The 18,938-nt window shown below is 37.8% G+C and overlaps 1 protein-coding gene across 4 annotated transcripts in view; it reads right to left on the bottom strand.

The window, feature by feature from the left end:
- TMEM117 (transmembrane protein 117) overlaps nt 1-18,938 on the bottom strand; it is a 611,331-nt gene that overhangs the window by 339,636 nt on the left and 252,757 nt on the right. The window lies entirely within an intron of this gene.

Here is an 18,938-nt window from a genome sequence, read left to right as displayed (position 1 = left end):
TGTTATTAAATTGGTTCAGTGTAGGAAATGAGAACTCTTATAAGCTCTATGCTACAACCACAGCATATCGTGTCTCTAGAATATGAAAAAAAAATGTTTCATAGATATAATTCTGGCCATCTGTTCACAAAGAAAATAAGACTGTTCTATAAAAGTTCATTTTAATTTTAATATTAATGATTTTTCAAAGAAAATATGTGGATTGAGCAGATGTCCAAAGAGTTCTTGAATTTCTAGTATTTTTTGAACTAAATTAAAAAAAAATCGTATTTCCTAAAATTACTTTTTCCCTTATTTTTTTGGTAGCTGTTAATACTCTGAGCTCTGGAGGCATGCAAATCTAGATTCAAATTCTCACCCTACATCTTACTATCCCTGAGGAACATGGAAAAGTTTGTTTCTTATCTGACTCCTAAAATATATTCATTAAATGTGGCTTGTCTGCTGTTGTTAGTGTTTTATTATACCATCAAAAATTTATTATACTTTATTGAGAGGTAGACAAGTAATCATTCATTCTGACTGCCATCTAAGGAAGATAACTTATCAGTGCAATGCTAGTAGTAAAATAGCTTAAAAAAGAGAAAAGGGATATAGCATAATAAGTAAAATACTGCATAAGCTCTGTTTTACAAAAGAAAGTCTACTTTTCTATGAATGGGACTAAAGAGTCTAGAAATCTGATAAAGGAAATATTCTAACTATAACTGGAACTCATCTTTTATTCCTCAAACAAAATACTCAATATCACTCTGTCAATTATTAATTTGATGTCAAGTATTAATTTGGATTATATAAATAGAAGAAATTTTCCTTATTTCCCTTGTATTTTCCAGAGATATATTCTATAATTGTTACTCAATATTATAACAATATATAATTGTCCTTCAATGCAACAGACAAATTGGAACAGCTAACCCACTTATGGCATAAAGCAAAGAAGAACTAAAGAGCCTCTTGATGAAAGTGAAAGAGGAGAGTGAAAAAGTTGGCTTAAAACTCAATATCCAGAAAACTAAGACCATGGCATCCGGTCCTATCACTTCATGGCAAATAGATGGGGAAACAGTGACAGACTTTATTTGGGGGGGCTCCAAAATACTGCAGATGGTGACTGCAGCCATGAAATTAAAAGACAGTTGCTGCTTGGAAGAAAAGTTATGACAAACCTAGATAACATATTAAAAAGCAGAGACATGACTTTGCCAACAAAGGTCCATCTAGTCAAAGCTATGGTTTTTCCATAGTCATGCATGGATGTGAGAGCTGGACTATAAAGAAAGTTGAGTGCCAAAGAATTGATGCTTTTGAACTGTGGTGTTGGAGAAGACTCTTGAGAGTCCCTTGGACTGCAAAGAGATCCAACCAGTCCATCCTAAAGGAAATCAGTCCTGAATATTCATTGGAAGGATTGATGCTGAAGCTGAAACTCCAAAACTTTGGCCACCTGATGCGAAGAACTGACTCATTGGAAAAGATCCTAATGCTGGGAGGGATTGGGGGCAGGAGGAAAAGGGGCCGACAGAGGATGAGATGGCTGGATGGCATCACTGACTTCAATGGACATGAGTTTGAATAAACTCTAGGAGTTGGTGATGTACAGGGAGGCCTGGTGTGCTGCAGTCCATGGGGTCACGAAGAGTCGAACATGACTGAGTGACTGAACTGAACTGAAGGTATAACAGAAAGAAAACTGGAGTCCAGTTTCCAAAAATCTTAGTCTCTGTCAATAACAGTCATGTCTGACCTAAAGCAAGTTATTCACACTCTTAGAAAATTGTGTCTGCTTTCAAACATTTAAAATGAAGATAATACAAATCATAGGGCCTTTGTGGGGTTTAAATGAATAAATAAATAAGATGCTTTAGTAACATCTAGCAAATGATACTGGCTCAATAAATGTTTGTGACACACACATGAAAATTTCAACCTAAACACTACTTAATTGAAAACCTTTAAATAATATAATTTTGATTAAACTGATTGTGTGTGCTCAAAATAATTTTAAAAGTAAAGGAAGAGAGAAATGGAGGGTGGGAACCCAAAGCTATAATTTAAGTGACTTGATTTGCAGTTACAGGTAATATCACTAATAATTCTACCTTACAGCAACATTAGTCACACTCAGTTCCCAATAACCGTTCCAGGGCAGCTAACATTTGGTAGCACCTGTTGAAACAGTAGTCCAGAGTGGTTATTCATACACTGGCAACTCCACCTCTGGCATACAGTGACCACCCATCCTTTCTCTTGTCTTAATTTCTTCTCTCCTACACTTCAAGAACGGTGTCAATTTCACTCTTCTTCCTATAGTTTATATTACAAAGCTCAAGTTCTGGGGTTAGCTGGGTCACAATGTACCTGTCATGTTGGACACTAGATTGTTCTCTTCAACTATGACATGAATTAGTTTGGGAAAAAAAAAAAAAAAGGGAACAAAATTAAATTACCTTTTAACTTCTAAAATCTGGTAAACACCAGATTTTTTTAAAAAGTTAAGGATGAAATACTGTCTCGGCTCAGGACAAAAGAAAAATGCAGCCATGTGACTCTCACAAATAACACGAGCGTTAGTATCTGTCACCTCATTGCCATGTGGATTTTAGTAGTAGGTGCTGAGATCCATTGGTCTGCCAAGTGATAGGATTCTAGTGGAGGTTGCATCCATGAAGAGTCAATCTTATTAAAAGATAAGGGGAAATCTGTCCCAAAGGCTGAAAACTAAAAAAGGAAAGAGAAGAATAGAAAAAAAATCATAGGGAATAAATATGAGGTGACATTATTGAAAGACAAAGCATCAGTAAAAGAACGCCACAAGCATCAGTAAAAGAAAGAAGGGACATCCACACAGAAGTAGAAAGATTCTGTAACAGCTACAATCTATGAAATCCCAGAGGTTAGAAACGGGTCAAAAGTGAGCAGGGATCTGTGTTTCTCAGATCAGTTCTATGATTAATACCCCTTCCCTTGGACTTCCAATATCAGGCAATACAGGAACTTCTCTCTCAAATGCTCTGTTCAAAACTTGTAGAAAAAAATCTTCTCAAAAGGAAAACATATAAAGTTTACTAAAAGAAGTAACTATATGGAAGGAAAAAGAAGATCTCAGAGAAAGTAATCATAAAACTTTTATCAAAAAAAGTGGCAACAGAAAGTTTCAAAGAAAGTGGTCATAAAACTTCTCTGTCCTCAACTCATTGCTGCTATTGTTTAGTTGCTGAGTCCTGTATGACTCTTTTGCCACCCTGTGGACTGTAGCCTGCCAGGCTCCTCTGTCCATGGGATTCTCCAGGCAAGAATACTGGAGTCACTTGCTATTTCCTTCTTCAGGGGATCTTCCTGACCTAGGAATCAGACACTCATCACCTGCTTGGTAGACAGATTCTTTACCCCTCAACTCATTACAGAAATAGAAATTTTCCTCTAACCCCAAATATTGTAATGCCAACCAAAAAACACAATGACTTTGAGATAAGAAGAGTAGAATGGTAGTGTTTGGACCACTTCTGAAAAACATTTGCTTATACTGCATATTGGGGCTGGAGGATGGGACAGAGATATTGGCAGGTAGAGAGAAAACGAGGAGAGAACAAAGAGATAGAAAAACAGACAAGAAATAGAAATAGAGAAGTAGAGAGACAGAAAGCCAGAGAGAGACATTCAGAGAGATGAATAGGGGCAAAAAGATACAGACTTACTGAGAGAAAAGGGCCTGCACAAGATCCCTAAGTTACTTCTTTGCATGCAGGCCACTTTATACCTAAACTGGTTGGATGGAAGTAAATATATCTTTTTAGATCTATAGATAAACAAATTTGGGGACTTTCATGAACAAACAATTCTACATAGCCAATCCCTTATCTGGGAAATATAAATTTCCTTTGGCAAATATAAATCCTACATGTTTTTCTGTGTTTTCTTCTCAATATTAATGGAGGATGGTCTGAGTTTATCCTCTAGGAAATAATTTTTCACTCTTATATCTCCCCTTAGGCTTTTCTTCTCTTGGCTGAATAATTATTCTTCTACCTGTTTTCCATGGTTCTAATTTTCTAAACTTTTAATTATCTTTATTGGTTTCCTGAGCATCCTCTGCCAATCCCTTCAAGCCCACCTCAGAATGATCTAAAAACAGGAGCCACAGTGAGCATGTACAGATCACTGTACTGTGCTTGGAGGAAATTCACCAGTTACACAGGCCACTTTTCCCTGGGCCATCACAATCTCCTCTTAATACAGACATTGCAGTTACTCTTACTGTGATCGATAGGGAACAGGGCATAAAAAGATTAAAGCTACTGGAGACTCAGACTGGTAAGTGGACAGATACATGGGCAGGATCAGGAGTTCAGAGGTGTCAGCCTCTGTCATAGAGGAGAGAGAAGGGACATGAGGCAGGGATGGGAAGCCTGACTCAGGAGGCTTGTGTGCCTTCAGTTCAATAAAGTCACTCAGTCCTGTCTGACTCTTTGCAATCCCATGGACTGTAGCATGCCAGGCTTCCCTGTCCATCACCAACTCTCAGAACCTGCTCAAACTCATGTCCATTGAGTGGGTGATGCCACCCAACCATCTCATCCTCTGTTGTCCCCTTTTCCTCCTGCCTTCAATCTTTCCCAGAATCAGGATTGACAGGTTTGATCTTGCAATCCAAGGGACTCTCAAGTATTTTCTCCAACACCACAGTTCAAAAGCATCAATTCTTTAGCACTCAGCTTTCTTTATAGTCCAATTCTTACATCCATACATGACTACTGGAAAAACCATAGCTTTAACTAGACAGACCTATTGCAGCCGAGGACGAAGAAGCTCTATACAGTCAGCAAAAACAAGACTGGGAGCTGACTGTGGCTCAGATCGTGAACTCCTTATTATAAAATTCAGACTTAAATTGAAGAAAGTAGGGAAAACCACTAGACCATTCAGGTATGACCTAAATCAAATCCCTTACGACTATACAGTGGAAGTGACAAATAGATTCAGGGGATTCGATCTGATAGACAGAGTGCCTATCCTCCTCCCAAGAGGGCTTATGTGTGCCTTGGTGAGGACTTTTGTTTTATTCATTGGGCAATGTATGTTTTGATAGAATGGAGAATTAGGCTTGTCTTAAGGGGTGACTGTTCTGGCCACTGTTATAGTCTGATCTGGAGTTGGTGGGAGAGGTTTGTGCCCAATGATTAGGACTTTCAGTGTTTCTTGAAACACACTAGGTGAGAGGTGATGAGTCCCAAATCAAGGCAAATGCTATAGAAATGGAAGATGTGAATCCACATTCAAGGGCCATTAACGGATAGAGGGAGGAGAACCCATGAGACAGACTGAGAGCAAGCAGTCAAAGAAGCTGGAAGAGAATGGGAAGAGTGGCACAGAGGCTGCCAAGAAGCTCCAGGACCTGCGCTTGGTGGGTTGCTGTGGTGACCCAAGGGACTGCTTGTTCTGAGCAGTGGGAGCAGCAAACAAACTGCAGTGGGCTGAGTCAGAAGGACATAGAGATAAAAACTGTCCAATCTGGGAGTCTTACGTTGATAGTGAGGAAATCTGAGGGAAACTGAAGGCTCAGAGGAGTTTTGCTCTGGGAAAAGTTACAGGTCGAAGAGAAGAAGCAAAATATGAGCAAAGTATCATCAAGCATTACATTTTTATGGATGAAAACACATTAGAACTTGGCAATGAGTGAGCCTTAGCTAAAAATAGAATGAATTGGCACTAAACACTGCTACGATATGCTGTATCTAAGCATTAATATGTGCAATAAATCTGAGATGATTAGGATATTTAAATGGAATTTATTTGTCTTGGCATGTATAGATATTTTTATATATTCCAAACTCTAACTAGCACTGCCCATGCAGAAAAAAATGACCAGTGCTACAAATACAAAGAATAAACCTCAGTTCTAACACTCAGTTCAGTTCAGTTCAGTCCCTCAGTCATGTCCGACTCTTTGCGACCCATGAATCGCAGCACGCCAGGCCTCCCTGTTCATCACCAACTCCTGGAGTTCACCCAAACTCATGTGCATCGAGTCGGTGATGCCATCCAGCCATCTCATTCTCTGTTGTCCCCTTCTCCTCCTGCCCCCAATCCGTCCCAGCATCAGGGTCTTTTCCAATGAGTCAACTCTTCGCATGAGGTGGCCAAAGTATTGGAGTTTCAGCCTCAGCATCAGTCCTTCCAATGAACACCCAGGACTGGTCTCCTTTAGGATGGACTGGTTGGATCTCCTTGCAGTTCAACACTACTGGTCACTATATATCATTACTCCATGTATTAGCAGGTAATAGAATGCTAGTGATTCCCATCTGGCATGTTTATGAGGTATGAAATAACCCATGTTTTAAGTTTTTAGCTTCAACATTATTTTCAGTACACCATATAATATTAAAGTACCTAGCACTGTGTCTGGCCCATTATAGAGGATAAATGTATTGAGCTAAACTCTGTCGCTATTTTTGGAGTCCTTAGTTGACTCATTGGAAAAGACTCTGATGCTGGGAGGGATTGGGGGCAAGAGGAGAAGGGGACGACAGAGGATGAGACGGCTGGATGGCATCACTGACTCGATGGACGTGAGTCTGAGTGAACTCCGGGAGTTGGTGATGGACAGGGAGGCCTGGCGTGCTGCGATTCATGGGGTCGCAAAGAGTCGGACACGACTGAGCGACTGATCTGATCTGATGCCTGACTGCTGTGCTCAAAAAGAATCTTTCAAATTTTAATATAGTATTAAACACTTCCTGAAAGCTTCTATAGTCTACATTCCAATGTTCTCCTACAATCTGTAACTTGCATTCCCCTTAATGCAGTGTCATCTCATCCCACGGCCCTCATCTCATGGCCACATACTTCCTTTGCTCCCAATTTGCAACAGTTTCTAGGTTCATTTTAGCTTTTCTACCGATACCAGTTTTTCTTGGTGGACTTTTTCAAAGTTCTGTTCCATATACATATGGCAAACTGATATTCAGTTTCTTTGTCTCCACCAATAGCATCTGACCCTGAAATTCTGACCTCTAGATTTCAAAACTGTGTTGTATGGAGTTCTAAGCCAGGATTCCACCAAACTCATCTGTCCTTCCAGGCTTCAGCTAGAGTCTCTCTATGTTTATCAGGTTCACCATATTTTATGGAAAGAGAGTTTACTACTAGTTTGGAAAAAAAAATCAAAATCAAATGCTATTAAAATTTTTAAACATCCTATTATGTCACTGTTTTTCACAAACCTAAGTAATGACAAATAATTAAACAAATACCCCAGTACGTATACCATAAAAGTATTCATGTTCCCATTTCAAATTTGGATGAAAAAGTACAGTGCTAATAGTAATCTCTTCAACCAAGTCCACTGTGAACTATAATAACATTTAGGTTAATAAAAGCAAAATATCACTGAGATCTGCACAGGACAATGGTAAAAATAGATATAGTCATCAGGCACAAATCTATTTAAGTATTTTGTGCTGGAAAGTCCCAAAAAATAAGAAGGAAAGAAAAATGCTGATACCAAGACAAGACATTTTGTTAAAGGATAATTAGTTGCTGCTCTACTTACAATTTCCTTAAAAAAGGGCAGGTAATTTCAGGTTTCCTTTTCTGTCTTTTTAAAATATATAGCCTGAAGTTGGCTTTGCCTATAACCAAATAACAGCAGATTTCTAGGCAGATGGACCGGAAACAAAATAAAGCAAATTAACACATCATGAGACCACTCTGATCCCTGAACAGGAGAAACATACATAAGATGATGGGCTGGCCCTTTGCCAGCCATACCTGAGGCAGGAAATGCCTGGGATAAGATGAGATCAAGGAATGACACAGGGAATCACTAAGAGGAAGCAAGAAAAGAAGAGCTTATCTATTCCATGGCTAATTTAAAAGTAATATTTCTCAAACCCATGTTCTATATTATTTGAAGAAACTGAGCAAGACCGATTCCTTCCAGGAATGTTAAGAGCGAACTAGAATAGCTAGCCAGAAATATTGGATGTCGCCAAGTAGCCAATCTGGCTATTTCTCAAGAGACCGAGAGACTGATGATAGTATATGGTCTGGACCCCAGCCTCCAGACTCAACAACCTGATTTTGGCAGCAGTCTAAGAAAGGCACCATCCCAAAGGGGTTATTATATATTATAATATATTAATAATACAGAGAATGCTAATGTCCATATCTCAAAAGGGAAATATAAATATCACAAGGACTAAAGTCCTCATATTTGTTCAACTAGTGTATTCTTTCCCAATCAGCAGACACATCTGGGAAACAAAATTATGACCAGAAACCTGTATGGTTAGCATGAACTCAAGCAACATCAGTTAGATAATTCAGTTCTTTAGTAATAAAAAACAAAAGTACCTGCTGCTTCTGTCTTCAAAGGAGACATGCTCTGGGCAATGAAAAAGGGTTATCACTGAGACCCTCTCTCCTGGACAAGGTCAGGCACATCATTCCAACAGTGACTTCAATGACTATAAGTCTTATGTGGGGGTAGGTCATTGTCTTCTTGTCTATCACTATGTCCTGTGTCTGGTGTCTGGTAGGCATTCAATCTAGATTTGTGGGCTGAATGAACTCAACTCACCTTTTTCTATGCTTGCAAGGCTAGCCAATTAACATTATATTTTCAAATACATTAATATCCAATCAGGTTATTGTAGAACTTGCTGACCCAGGGAAATTTTATTCTAAAGATGATTTTATCCATATCTGCTCTGATCTATTAAATATGAACTCTCAGGAGGGATAGCTTATATTCTTTATTTCAAAATTCATTATGGATGCATCTCTGAACTGTCCCCAAGCATCATAAACACTCACTTTGACCTATTTCAGATTATTTCTGGTTTACATAATTCCAGTATGGCTACTAGTGAAGATCTAGAAGCCATCTGTGAGTCATGGGAATTAACACTTACACTGGAATTAAGTGGGAACTGTGGGATTGAGTCTTTTCTTCTCTCTTTCCTCATCATCCCCAGTGCTGCTTTTCCTCAACTTACCTTTGAATCTAAGAGCCCATTTTAAATTCTCATTTCTACTCCTGTACTGACATATACTCACTATTCAACCTCCATTCCACTCTATTTCTAATAAATAATTTCTATCTCTCATCTCATGTTTCTACTTATTTCCATGTTGTCCCATCAAATTTCTATCTGTAAACCACTCATCCCCTCATTCAAAAGCATCTTCAATGCAAATTTTATGCAAGGTGACTTCCCAATCCTCATCACTGGATGAGTTTGTTTATTTTTTCTCAATGGTGTTGCCAAGGAATTGTCTGACTTGAAGATTCCATATACAAAATGCCAGAAAAATATTAAACTGAATAAAGCAAATAAATATATTGATACTTCAGGATCAGATTCTCATTAAAAGACTGGTATGTGATCGTGTAATGTTTGTTTTAGTGGGATAGGTATGTATATAATAGGCAAATGCTGTTCCTTTACACTGCTTACCACATTGCAGACGCAGAAATAACAAGCTATAGTGATGTAGTGAATCCAATGCCTGACATCAGTGCCTGAATAATGTATTTTTTTCTTATCATCCTCCACCAAAGAAAAAGCTGATCATCATGGCAATAACATAACTAGTTAATTAACTAATCTTGATGATATCATACAACTAATATAAAAATGTGATGGTATATAAATATTAAACAATGTCATATATTCTCAAGCAAATAATACTTGTTGTTTACAAATTAGTTACTGTCTAAAAGAATCTCTGACACAGTAGGAATTTTGAAATTTTAATTCCTTCTCAAAGCTTTTCTCTTCAATTGAGTATATACTATATACATAAACTTACACATGTGTGTACTTTATTTCTCTAATTTCTTCTGTTCATTAATTGCTAATTAGTGAATTTTGAGAAAATTCAAAGCTTAAAATGGATGCCCACAGGATGAATTTTCTTAGTAATAATGGAATTCTTGATGTATCTTCATAACACGAATGGGAAGAATTAAATATCGAACAAGAAAGAAAAAAATCTAAAATGGATGTTCCTATTGATTCAATTATGCTCTTTCATCAACCATCTGATCTTGCTCCTTCTGCTAGAGATGTCAAAGATAATTTTTAATACTTTTTACTAATGTATTTCCTTCATCACTCTTCTAGGGCTTTCTATATAATCAGCAAGCTGGCCAAAATAAAAATTTAGAAACCATTACTATTAATAAATGCAGGCTCCTGGGTAAAGTGTCAAAACATTTCCAAAGGGCCAGATTTTAACCTCCTATTCATTCCACTTACTTCTGTCCAATTACTAAATGCATGCCGTTCTAACTGAGGTGCACATTTTTAAAGTTTGACATTGACATGGACCACACAGCGATCACAACTGGGCAGAGGCCCATGACTTACTATGATTTATAGTCTGTCATTGAAGCTAATGCACAGTGAATGGTTCAAAACCCTCTTTCCTTTCTCCAGCCCTTTAAATGGAATCAAACACAGGCACAATATTAATTTTAAACTTAACTTACTCTAATTGAATGGCAATGCTTTATTACAGTCATGTATCAAACAAGGACCATAATACATCATAAATGCCATAGAGCTAAAGCAGATCCTTTTGAGCTTTGCTTTTCATTCTCCTTATTTTTTTTAATCCACAGCACTTGAAATACCACCATTAGTATATTAATTAGTAAATTAGCATTACTAAATTATCCCTATACTAGAGACAGCATTCTTAATGATATGCAAACCACTTCACACGTCTTCAAACAGATATCACAGAAACCCATAGCTAAAGGAATCTTAAGTGGTCATCCAGTCTGTAAGCCCTCTTTCAACAAGAATTCATTTTCTCACATGTATTCCACATCTCTGTCCCTTAGATGGTTTGTCTCTTACTGGCATCCAATACTGGCTTCCCTGGTGGCACAGATGGTAAACAATCCACCTGTAATGCAGGAAACCTGGGTTCAACCCTGGGTCAGGAAGATTCCCTGGAGAAGGGAATGCTACCCAATCCAGTATTCTTGCCTAGAGAATTCCATGGACAGAGGAGCCTGGTGGGCTATAGTCCATGGGGTTGCAAAGAGTTGGACACTACTGAGTGACTAACACACACACACACACAGCATCCAATATAAAGTAATGAGTTGAATATATTTCTTTTTTCAAACATTTGAGTAAAAAAAATATATATATATAGTATGAGATCTACCCTCTTAACAAATTGTTCACTGTATAATACAGTATTCTTAACAATAAGCACAATGTTGTACAGATCTCTAAAATATTTTCATCTTGCATAACTGAAACTTTACACTCATTGAACACCAATTATGTAATCACCATTTTACTTGCTGCTTTGACTGCTTTATGTATCTCACATATTAGGAGTCATATAGTATTTTTTCCTTCTGTGACTAGCTTATTTCACATGGCATAATTCAAAATTCATCCATACTGCTGCATATGATAGGATTTCATTTTTTAAGGCTAAATAGTATTCCAGTGTGTGTGTGTGTGTGTGTGTGTGTGTGTGTGTGTGTGTGTGTGTACATGTCAATGTCAAACTCTCTGAGACCCCATGGACTGAAGTCTGCCAGCTTCCTCCCTCCATGTGATTTCCCAGGCAAGAATACTGGAGTGGGTTGCCATTTCCTTCTCCAGGGGATTTTCCCAACCCAGGGACTGAATCTGCACCTCCTGCTTGGCAGGCAGATCCTTTTACCACTGAGCCACCAGAAAAGCACAGTGTGTGCACGTGAGGTGGTCGGGGCGGGGGGTGGGGGGTGGTGGTGCATGTATGGCTGTGTATTTCACATTTTCTTTACCCATGCATTTATCAATGGACATTAATATTATGTTCAAATTTTAGCTACTGTGAAAAATGCTACAATGAATATGAGAAAACAAATCTCTTCCAGATCCTGATTTCGATTCTTTTGGCTATATATCCAGAAGCAGAACTGTTGAAACATATGATAAGTTGTATTTTTAATTTTTTTGAGAAGCCTCCATACTGTTTTCATACTGGCTCCAGCATTTCACATTCCACAAGCTTGCACAGTTTTCCATTTTCTTCACATCCTCACCAACACTCGTTTTTTCTTACTTTTTGATAATGGTTGTCCTCACTGTGACGAGGTGACATCTCACTATGAGATGACATCTCACTATGGTCTTACAGAATAGAATTGTCATAAAAACAGATATAGAGATCAAATGAAACATCTAGAGAAATGAAAATAAATGAAACACATAGAGAATAGAGAGCCCAGAAATAAATCTACACATATATGGTCAACTGATCTTCAACAAGGTCACAAAGGGGAAAGGATAGTCTCTTCAACAGGTGGTGCAGGTAAAACTGGATTTCTACATGCAAAAAAAAAAGAAAAGAAAGAAAGAAAAATACACATCATATACAAAAATCACCTCAAAAGAGATTAAAACTAAAACTTAGTACCTGAAACTGTAAAAATCCTAGAAGAAAACAGAGGCAAAAATCTTCATGACATAGATCTTGGCAATAGTATCTTGGATGTGACACCAAAAGCACAGGCAACATAAGCAAAAATAGACACGTGAGACTACATCAAACTAAAAAGCTTCTGCACAATAAAGGAAACAGTCAGCAGAGTGAAAAGGCACCTAAGGAATGGGGGGGAAATTCACAAACCAAGGCAGTGGGAATTTGCTGTATGACTCAGAAAGCTTAAACCAGGGCTCTGTGACAAGCAAGAGGGGTGGTGTTGGGTAGGAGGTGGGAAGGAAGTTCAAGAGGAAGGGGACATACATATACCTATGGCTGACTCATGCTGATGTGTGGCAGAAACCAACACAATACTGTAAAGCAATTATCCTTCAATTAAAAATGAATACATTTTTTAAAAATTCAGAAACCATATATCTGCTGAGAAGTTAATATCCAAAACACATAAGCAACTCTTACAGAAAAACAGTAAAACTTAATTTAAAAAGGGCAAATGCTGTGATGCTAATCATTTATTAACATATAAAGTGCATCACATCAGTATGTTGTACACCTTAAACTTATCTAATAGTAAATATCAACTATATCTCAATAAAGCTGGAGGAAAAAAATGGGCAAAAGACATGAATAGATGTTTCTCTGAAAAAGACATAAAAATAGTAAATAGTAAATGAAAAAAAATGTTCAATGTCACTAATCATCAAAAAAGTGACATGTTTAAAAGATCATATTCAATGAAAAAAATGATGGGGTTGATTTATAACTCCCCAGAAAAAAACGAACTTCCTATAGTTGAGCTGAAAAATCAGAAATGATTTTTGTAAATATCTGTCTGACTTTCACTGTAAATATCAGAATTGGCCTAAAATGAAACCGTGAGGTCTATGCTGACACCCTCTATTTCCCTTGAAAAGTATCCTGGTCTCAGAATTGAAAGAGACACGTGTACCCCAATGTTCATCGCAGCAGTGTTTTCAATAGCCAGGACATGGAAGCAACCTAGATGTCCATCGGCAGACAAATGGATAAGAAAGCTGTGGTACATATACACAATGGAATATTACTCAGCCATTAAAAATAATGCATTTGAATCAGTCCTAATGAGGTGGATGAAACTGGAGCCTATTATACAGAGTGAAGTAAGTCAGAAAGAAAAACACAGTATACTAATGCATATATATGGAATTTAGAAAGATGGTAACCATGACCCTATATGTGAGACACCAAAAGATACACACATGTAAAGAACAGTCTTTTGGACTCTGTGGGAGAAGGCGAGGGGGGGATGATTTCAGAGAATAGCATTGAAACTTATGTATTATCATATGTGAAGCAGATCACCAGTCCAGGTTCGATGCATGAGACGGTGCTCAGGGCTGGTGCACTGGGATGACCCTGGTGGATGGGATGGGGAGGGAGGTTCTGGATGGGGAACATATGTGCGCCCGTGGCTGATTCATGTCAATATTTGGCAAAAAGCACTACAATATTGTAAAGTAATTAGCATCCAATTAAAATAAATTAATTAATTTAAAAAAGAGATAAGTATCCTGGTCCCTATGACTCATATTAATAAAAGCTATACAATTACAGGATTTATGATAAAAATGGGATTGATGAAAGTGGTAACAATTAGAATACTAAAATGATAAAAGAATTTCCTGGCTTGATACTTTAGAGCACTGGGAATGATTAATTTAATTTGAATAATACGAGAAAATCTGTTGTTATTCTTCCTTCAGAAAAAGCAATTTAGCCTAATCCAGCTCAAAGCCATACCAGTATTTTTGTAGATCCAGAACTTTATCATGCTCACCTTGAACTTTCATAGGCTGTCCCTCTTTCTGGAACACTTGTTCTCTCTTCTTACCCCCATTACAGTCTAACTTCTAATCATCTTTCAGATTACAACTTGTAAATGTCATTGCTTCAGTGGAACTTGCCTGCCCCCAACCCTTCTTCATACTAGGTCAGGTCAATTTATCATCCCAGACCTTCAAAGCACCCTTACTCTTTTTTACAGCACCTGAAAATATCATAATTACAAAGTTACTTTGTTGTAATAAATGCTCCATGTGCACAGGATTTTGTTGTTTTAGTTGCTCAGTCATGTCCAACTCTTTTGTGACCCCTTGGGCAATAGCCCTCCAGCCTCCTCAGTACATGGAAATTTCCAGGCAAGAATACTGGGGTGGGTTGCCATTTTTTTGTCCAGGGGATCTCCTCAACTCAGAGATAAAACCTGAGCCTCCTACATTGGGCAGGTGAATTCTTTACCACTGAGCCACCTGGGAAGCACACAGAGGTAATATCTGTCTTATTCTGTCCATGTCTGTCCCCTGGCACAGCATTCATGCTCAGCAACTATTAATAGAAAAAAAAAAAAAAGTAACCAATACTCAGTCTCTCAATCTCTATGTGGATAGTGCTGACGTTCTTCCACACAGCTTGAGTTCTCTGGTTCTCTATTTTGTCTGCCTACTTTTTAATGATTTCAGTATTTTTTGTTCCTTTGAGCTGGCTTCCACAATGGCTATTCCTTTGGCAATACCACACTCTTAAGTGTGGGGTGAAAGGTGATGTGATTTCAATGCCTTTGGGTGTTCCCTAGGTGCTGATAAAGTAATATCATCTACATAAGCCAGCATTAAAGTACATCCTCCTCCACCTCCTAGGTGAGTTGATTTCATCACAAGTCACTCAGGAAAACCTCCAGTTCTAGGTTTCATGCCCTGCCTGGTACTTGGGCCACAGTACTGAGCTAGTTGCTCACTGGTTCACTCTGAGACAGTAACATCTTTTTAAAAATTAATTTTCTCCCTCTCCCACAGAGTCCAAAAGACTGTTCTATACATCTGTGTCTCTTTTGCTGTCTTGCATACACAGCGAGAGGGTGGGTTGATTTGGGAGAATGGCATTGAAACATGTATAATATCATATATGAAACGAATCACCAGTCCAGGTTTGATGCAGGATACAGGATGCTTGGGGCTGGTGCACTGGGATGACCCAGAGGGATGGTACGGGGAGGGAGGTGGGAGGGGGGTTCAGGATGGGGAACACGTGTATACCTGTGGCGGATTCATGTTGATGTATGGCAAAACCAATACAATATTGTAAAGTAATTAACCTCCAATTAAAGTAAATAAATTTAAAAAATAAAAAAGAGAAAAAGTGCAATCCAATATACAGTAGGTACAGATTTTTTCAAATATTGTTTGATTCTGCTTATATGAGGTACCTAGAACAGACAAATTTGTAGAGTCAGAAAGTACACTGGTAGATGTCAGAGATGAGGGAATAGGATGGGGAGGAGGAATGGGGAGCTGGTGTTTAATGGGGACAGTTTCAGTTTAGGAAGGTAAAAAATTCGGGGGATGGATGATGGTGAGAGTTGCACAACAATGTTAACGTACTTAGTGCCACTGAACTGCAGAGTTAAATATGGTTAAAATAGTATGTTTTATATTATGTGACTTTTAACACAATAAAAAAAACTTTAAAGAAAAAAAACAAAAACAAAAAAATAATAAAATAAAAGTTAAATAAACTCCATTTACACATATGAGAGACTGATTATGATACAATAATGTAGTGAAACAGGACTAAAAGGATTCTGATCATATCTTCCATCAGTAAAAATATTTTAAGCATACTCAATATATTTTGGTTATCTGTTTGAAATTATATAATACTTTGATTAGTAAATATAATGTGAAATAGACATACAAATGAAATAAAGATGAATAGAAGTTGTAAAAAAAAATAAAATAAATAAAATTAATTTTCATTGGAGTATAGTTCCTCTACAATGTCGTGTTGGTTTCTACTATACAGCAAAGTGAATCAGCTTTATGTATACATATATCCCCTCTTTTTTGGATTTCCTTCCCATTTAGGTCACCACAGCACTGATTAGAGTTCCCTGAGCTCTACAGTAGGTTGAAACAGCAACATTTTGATAGAAGATGTGATTGAGAAATATACTTTCAGAAATTCTATGATTTTATCAGTATGTGAAGGATCCAGAATGCAATAACAACCTACACAAAGTTGAGCGCTTAATCCCACACACTGTGATATGAGAATGACTTATTACTATACTCAGCTTTGGGCCGTTTTATTATAAAGAGAGGTAGCTGACATGTATCAGATACTTCATTGTGATCAGCCCAACCATTATCTGCTACTAGTGAATCATGCTAATTCATATTCCAAGATGTGTCATCTAAGCTCAGTATTTCCTGTCACTTGGGGCGGTTATATTTGCCCCCTCATCAGTTCTACAAATCTCATGGCTTATAATTAATCTTCAGACCCCATCTTTGTTGCCAGAAAATGTGGGTGTAGCATTTGCAAGCCTCAGCTAACATATCCAAATAGATGGTTACAGCATAGCATGAATAAAAACTGATGACTGGACTACATTTATCAGAACTTTTTACAGGCTAGCAGAGAGGGGAAAACCGGGTACTATGCAATGTTCAATTGTTTCCAGTTTTTCTACTCAAGCTTCTCTTGGGTAAATATAATATGACTGCTGTCCTTCCCAAAGCCTTGAATTTTGAAAAGAATACAAAGTTGATTGTATGCTGCCCTCTTTTGTGCCAACTGACTCTGCAATGCTGAGAACAGAAATCTTTTCCTTTCTGACCTTAACATCAATCAGTGGACATTGTCAAACGTGACATTTTATTGTCCCTTCCTTAGTGGCATGCTGTAAATAGAAACATTATTGTTATAAATTGTTCTTTGAAGTTTGACATTGTACAAATTGCACTGTGTACTCTATTTTATTAAATGGTGAAACTCAGCAGGCTTTCTCTGAGGAGGCCAACCTGTGATACTCTGTTCTCCTAAGAAATGAGGACTGTTGGCAGGCTAGGCAAAAGGTCTCATCGTAACCATTCTGTCAGCAAATAAGTCATAAAATCTTTTCTTAGAATACATGTCAAAGCATTTATCCTGATCTTTAATACATGGGGTACCATAGACAGGCAATACACTATATCTCAGCATGGGTTGGTGCCTGCACACAGCAAAGAATCAACACATAATTGCAGTATCAAAAATCAGTGGTGGTGATGGTGGTAGTTTAGTCTCTTAAGTCGTGTCTGACTCTTGTGACCCCATAGATTGTAGCCCACCAGGCTCCTAAGTCCATGGGATTTTCCAGGCAAGAATACTGGAGTGGGTTGCTATTTCCTCTACCAGGGGATCTTCCTGACCCAGGGACTGAACCTGGGTCTCCTGCTTTGAAGGTGAATTATTTACTTCTGAGCTAAGAGTACACACACAAAAAAAGGCAACAGGATGGAAGTACAGATGGAATCAGGCATTTTACTCTATTTAAAAGGATGTTTAAATAAATCACAAATATCTGAATATATGCCATATTTAAGGCACCAGGAAAGATGTATGGAATACAAAGAATGACAAGACTGTCTTCATAGAGCTTATGGTCTAGCTGGATAAGTATCGGATAAACACATGAAACAGTAAGAAAGAAAGAAAGTATATGACAAATGACTGCTAGTCACAATATATGTTTAGAACAAGAGTTTGCAAACTATGGCTCCTTTATATAAATTATTTTTATAAATTATTTGTATGTGATTTTATTGGAACATAGCCATGCTCACTTTTTTTTTGTTGTTTTTTTTTTTCAATTTTATTTTATTTTTAAACTTTACATAATTGTATTGGTTTTGCCAAATATCAAAATGAATCCATCACAGGTATACATGTGCTCCCCATCCTGAACCCTCCTCCCTCCTCCCTCCCCATACCATCCCTCTGGGTCGTCCCAGTGCACTAGCCCCAAGCATCCAGTATTGTGCATTGAACCTGGACTGGCATCTCATTTCATACATGATATTTTACATGTTTCAATGCCATTCTCCCAAATCTTCCCACCCTCTCCCTCTCCCACATAGTCCATAAGACTGTTCCATACATCAGTGTCTCTTTTGCTGTCTCGTACACAGGGTTATTGTTATCATCTTTCTAAATTCCATATATATGCGTTAGTATACTGTATTGGTGTTTTTCCTTCTGGCTTACTTCACTCTGTATAATAGGCTCCAGTTTCATCCACCTCATTAGAACTGATTCAAATGAATTCTTTTTAATGGCTGAGTAATACTCCATTGTGTATATGTACCACTGCTTTCTTATCCATTCATCTGCTGATGGACATCTAGGTTGCTTCCATGTCCTGGCTATTATAAACAGTGCTGCAATGAACACTGGGGTACACGTGTCTCTTTCCCTTCTGGTTTCCTCAGTGTGTATGCCCAGCAGTGGGATTGCTGGATCATAAGGCAGTTCTATTTCCAGTTTTTTAAGGAATCTCCACACTGTTCTCCATAGTGGCTGTACTAGTTTTCATTCCCACCAACAGTGTAAGAGGGTTCCCTTTTCTCCACACCCTCTCCAACATTTATTATTTGTAGACTTATTCCAACATA

The sequence above is a fragment of the Bos indicus x Bos taurus genome, chromosome 5 (assembly GCF_003369695.1).
Source record: "Bos indicus x Bos taurus breed Angus x Brahman F1 hybrid chromosome 5, Bos_hybrid_MaternalHap_v2.0, whole genome shotgun sequence".
Lineage (NCBI taxonomy): Eukaryota > Metazoa > Chordata > Mammalia > Artiodactyla > Bovidae > Bos > Bos indicus x Bos taurus.
This window is presented reverse-complemented; position numbering and strand designations above follow the sequence as displayed.